Here is a 6,000-nt window from a genome sequence, read left to right as displayed (position 1 = left end):
TTAAACCAATGAGATGTGCTTAATGAATTTTATTACCTGTAAGTGAAAAGAGGAAAGGGAGTCTGTAAGTGAAAAAGGGGAAGGGAGCTCACCCTGATGGAGCACTATCTAGCTACTGAAGATTGGAAACATATGTAGTAAGGTAGGCTGTCACCCGAATAAACTAAGCTGGCTGCTCAGAAAACAGGCTCAAGCTTTAGCTCTAGATCTGCAAATTTGATTTTGTTGGACTCCCAAAGTTGATCCATTGCTTTAGGATACTGACACTAACCAAACACATAAAAGTTGTTCTATAAACCGGAATGCTGGCATACGCATTTACAATAGCAAATGAAACTCCTCAGCCAGCCAGATATTTGCTTTCTCTCGATAGACCATTCTCTTCCTTTAGAGTGATGGTTTTCTTAAGGAGTGTTCCCTAAAACATTTTTTTAAGTAGTGTTTCTTAAAATATTTTATAACCATGTAGCAAAGACAGAATCTGAATGCCTTTGAATTGCAAAAGTTGGGCTATCTGTATTAAAAATTACTTAGGGCTTGTTGAAAATTAAAATTTCTTACCAGATCAGAATGGGTATTCTGGAGATGGAATGGGGATGGGGAGAGATCTGAATTTTTAACAGCCACCCCAGTGGAGAATTCTGATCACACTCAAATGTTTAGTCCCTTGTGTGAAAGGGATTCTGCGCAGGAAGTTTGGTAGATTTGCTCATTGAACAAATATTTATTCAGTTCTTAAAATATATCAGGTTCTATTCCAAGCATTCTGACACAGGAATCACATTATTTTACTTACTGTAGCTACGTAATGTATTTTAATTTCTGATAGACAAATATTATTTTCTAAAATATGTCTTGCTAGTCTCATACTTTTTAAGGTGTGTTGTATGGTAGCTGATTACTTGGGCTAAGTAATAGAGTTAAATGACCTTAGTTTAAATTTCAATTCCACCACTTACGATCTAGAAAATCTAAAATTCAGAAAAAATGACTCCTGTTGAACACGAGTTTTGTTTCTGGATCTTTTATTTCTGTTCCATAGCTGTATTGCTGTGCCATTTCCAGACTGCCATTATTCAATGGATTTACAATATATTTCAGAGTATGAGAGGGCATACTCTTCCCTTATCATATACAATGTAACTACATTTTTCAAAAAATTATTGGTGTTTATCATTCATTGCTTTATATTTCCAGAAGAAATTTAAAGTAAGCTTACTGGATTAAGGTACTGAGATTCTGATTTGAACTGCCTTGTGTTTAGGAAAAGATGGCATCTCTACAGTACAACTACTTTCCACTCAAAAACGTGGCATATGCATCTATCCAGTTCTTGTTTTATATTCCTTGACTTTACACATTTTGGAGGATTTTTTATTCTTTCATTTATTCCTAAATTTTACTGGATTATCTTGCTAGTTATTAAAGATCTATAGAAAAGTTATCTCTTTTTCTATGCTTATTTAGAAAACTGTCACTTAGTGTTTATATTTGTTTTTAAAAACATTCTCTGTAGATGATCATTCCTAAAATAATATTCTTTCTCCTTCCAGTGTTTATAACATGTCATTTAGAATCTTATTTTGACAAAAATCTCAAAGCCATATTAAACAATAGCCACAATGATGAAAACTCCCACCTTTTCTTTTGTATTTCAATGGGACACTATACCTATTAGGATACAATTAGATACAAGTAATAGAATTCCCCATTAAAGACACTTAAGTTATAAGTCTTCTGAGTCAGCTTCCTAATAATTAACATCATTATTTTGTTTGTTTGCCTATTTTTTGAAGATTTCAAGATGGCTTATGGATAATACCGCATGCATTATATTAAAATTTAACATATAATGTCAAATTAATTTTCAGAGGGTTACATACATACTAATGATTTGTAAACATTCTGTGGCATCATATTTTAATTAAGACTTGGTAATATACTTCTTGATCTTTGGAAACTTATGAAAATCGTAATTCAAAATAAGATCATTTGAATTTGAATATGTTTCCATGTACTTGTTGACCAGTTGCTTTTCCTGTCCTCTAAACGTATGTTGTTTCTTGCTTATTTTACTGATCATTGTTTATCCTTTTATTTTTAGTCTTTAAGAAAAGTCTGTTCTGAATGAAACTATCTCATTTTTTATATATATATAGGAAATACTTTCTACCAGTTTGTGCGAAAGTAATTTTCTAACATAACCTGTCTTTTCACTTTCCTAATAATGTCTTTAATGAACAGCTTTTTAGATATTTTCATGTAGTTATATCGTCAATGTAATTTTTAATATTTCCTTGTATAAGAAATATTCTCTCAGTTTGAGGTATTAAAACATCTAAAATTTTGCCTTTCATGTGTCTTTAATTCCTCTGAATCTAACTTTTGAGATTAATGTAAGTAGGAATTCAATATTATTTTCCTTCATATAGGTAAAGAATCATCCCAGTTTCATACTACCTTGGTATATTGTGTAATGCTTAGATTTGGGGTATGATTGATCCTGTCACTCAGGTGGTGAGCATAGTACCCAATAGTTTGTCAACCCTTGCTCCCCTTTCTCTCCTCTCTTATAGTCCCCAGTCTATTGTTACCATCTTCATGTCCATGAGTACCAGTGCTTAGTGCCATTTATATGTGAAATGTGATATTTTGTTTTCTGTTCCTGCATTAATTTGCTTAGGATAATGGACTCTAGCTTCATCCATATTATTTTGGAGGACAAGATTTAATTTTTTATGGCTGCATAGTATTTCACAGTGTATATGTACCACATTTTCTTTATCCAGTCCACTGTTGATGGGCATCTGAGATGGTTCCATCTTTTTGCTGTTGTGAATATTGCTATGATGAACATATGAGAACATATATATTTTCGTTAGAAGAATTTATTTTCTTTTGGGTATATGACCATTGGTGGAATTGCTGGATCAAATGGTAGCTCTGTTTTAAGATTTTTGAGAAATTGCCAAACTGCTATCCATAGTGGCTGAACTAATTTACATTCCCATCAACAGTGCATAAGTAGTGTCCTCTTTTCTCTGCAGCTTCACCTGCATCTGTTCTTTTTTTTCTCTTTTTTTACTTTTAGATAATTGCCATTGTGATTGGTGTGACATGGTATCTGATATGGTTTGGATTTGTGTCCTTACCCAAATCTCATGTTGAATTGTAATCTTCAGCATTGGAAGTGGGGCTGGTGGGAGGTGATTGTATCATGGAGTGAAGTTCTTATGAATGGTTTGGTACCATCACCCCTTGGTACTATATAGTAAGTAAGTTTTCAGGAGATCAGATTGTTTAAAAGTATGTAACACCTACCTCCTCTTTCTTTTCCTCCTGCTCTGGCCATGTAAGACATGCCTACTTCCCTTTCACCTTCTTCCATGATTGAAAGTTTCCTGAGGCCTCCCCAGGAGCCATCATGTTTCCTGTACAGCCTATGGAACAATGAGCCAATTAAACTTCTCTTATTGTAAATTACCCAGTCTCAGTTATTTCTTTATAGCAGTGTGAGAATGAAGTAATACAGTATCTTATTGTGATTTTGTTTTACATTTCTCTGATCATGAGTGATAAGGAGCATTATTTCAGCTTTGTTGGCTGCTTTTATGTCTTCTTTTGAAGACATAAGTGTCTGTTCGTGTCTTTTGCTCATTTTTAATTGCTTTTTGCTTGTTGATTCAAGCTCATCATAGATTCCATATATTAGACCTTTGTTGGATTCATAGATTGTAAATGTTTTTTCCCATTCTGTAGGTTATCTGTTTACTCTGTTGATAGTTTATTTTGGTGTGCAGACGCTCTTTAGTTTAAATAGGTCCCAGTATGAATTTTTTATTTTTGTTGTAATTGGTTTTTAGGACTTAGTCATAAATTCTCTCCCAATGCCAACGTCCAGAGGTTTTCTTCTTCGATTATTATAGTTTGAGATCTTACATTTAGATCTTTAATCCATTTAGAGTTAGTTTTTATATATGGTGAAAGATAGGGGTCCAGTTTCTTCTGCATATAGCTAGCCAACTGTTCTAGCACCATCTATTGAATAGGGAGTTCTTTACCATTGCTTATTTTTGTCAACTTTGTCAAAGATCAGAGGACTGTAGGTATGTGGCTTTATGTCTGGATTCTCTATTATGTTTTGTTGGTCTATGTGTCTGTTTTTGTATTAGTAGCATGCTGTTTTGATTACTATAGCCTTGTAGCATAATTTGAAGTCAGGTAATGTGATGCCTCTGGATTTGCCCTTTTTGTTTTTGATTGCTTTGGCAATTTGGGCTCTTTTTTGGTTCCATATGAATTTTAGAATAGTTTTTTTTCTAGCTCTGTGAAAAAATGGAATTGTCCCAGTTTTGACTATAGAATAGTCTTTCATTCCCCTCAGTGATCTGAAATGTTACCTTTGTCACATACCACATTTCTGTGGTGGGGTTGCTTCTGGTTTCTCTGTTCCCCTCCATTGCTTAACTTATTTGTCTCTGAGCCACTACACTGTCTTAATTACCATAAATGTACCAAAGTTCTAATTTCTAACAGAGCAAGTTCTTTCAATTTGTCGATTGTTTTTAAGTTATGTTAGCTGTCCTTGGCATTTATTTCTTTTACATAAATGTTAATATGAGCTTATTAAATTTTACAAATAGTCTTATTGGTATTTTGATTAGAATTCATTTAATTTGTAGGTTAAAGGATAAATGTCATCTTTACCACATCTGTTTTTTAGGTTTTCTGTTTATGTTCCTCAATAAAATTTTTAATGTTTTCTTTTATATCTCTGCTATTAAATACATTACTATGCATCTTGTGTTTTCTGTGCTTTCTCTAAATGAGATTTTTAAATTAAATGTTTCTTATAATCACTACTGCATAGGAATTACCCTAATGTTTATATGTTGATATTATTTCCAGTATCTTTTTAAACTTTAAATAATTTTTTTTTTTTTTGAGATGGAGTCTCCCTCTGTCACTCAGGCTGTCAATGGTGTGATCTCACTGTAATTTCTGCCTCCCAGGTTCAAACAACTCTCCTGCCTCAGCATCCTGAGTAGCTTGGACTACAGGCACACACCACCACATCTGGCTAATTTTTGTATGTTTAGTAGAGGTCGGGTTTGACAATATTGGTCAGGATGGTCTCAAACTCCTGACCTCGTGATCTGCCTGCCTTGGCAATCCAAAGTGCTGGGATTATGGGCGTGAGCCATCATGCCCAGCCAACTTTAAATAATTTTTAAAGTGTTTGTAAATTATTTTAGATTTCTATGCAAATAACCATATTATCTGTAAATAATTGTACTTTGGTTTTTTTTTCCAAAGTCTGTAACTTTCCTTTTGACTTACTCCATTAACTAGGACCTCCAGTACAATGCTGACTAGAAGTGGTGTCAGTGAACACCTGTGTACTAGTAAGAATTTTAATGGGGTATTTCTGACATTGTACCATTAACAATAATGTTTGTTGGAAGTTTTTGGTAGATATCTTTAACAGGTTAAGGAAATGTCTTAGTTCATTCGAGATGCTATAATGTTATTCCATAGACTAGCTGGTTTATGAAAAACAGAAATTTATTTCCCATAGTTCTGAAGGCTGGGGAGTCCAAAATCAAAGTGCCAGTGGATTCAGTGTCTAGTGAGGACCATTTCTCGGTTTATAGATGGAATCTCTGGTTGTGTCTTCACATGGTGAAAGAGTCTATCTCCCTGTTGACTCTCTTTTATTTTATTATGTATTTACTTATTTATTTTTGGAGACGGAGTCTTGCTCTCTCACCCAAGCTGGAGTGCAATGATACAATCTCAGTAATCTCGACTCACTGCAAACTCCGCCTCCTGGTTCAAGTGATTCTCTTGCCTCAGCCTCCTGAGGTGGGATTACAGGCCCCCACCACTGTGCCTGGCTAATTTTTGTGTTTTTAGTAGAGACAGGGTTTCACTGTGTTAGTCAGGCTGGTCTTGAACTCTTGACCTCAAGTGATCTGCCTGCCTCAGCCTCCCAAAGTG

This window comes from Sapajus apella, unplaced genomic scaffold (genome assembly GCF_009761245.1).
Source record: "Sapajus apella isolate SASKATOON/1434 unplaced genomic scaffold, GSC_monkey_1.0 scaffold121, whole genome shotgun sequence".
Taxonomy (NCBI): domain Eukaryota; kingdom Metazoa; phylum Chordata; class Mammalia; order Primates; family Cebidae; genus Sapajus; species Sapajus apella.
The sequence above is the reverse complement of the archived record's forward strand: the minus strand, read 5'-3'. Positions refer to the sequence as shown.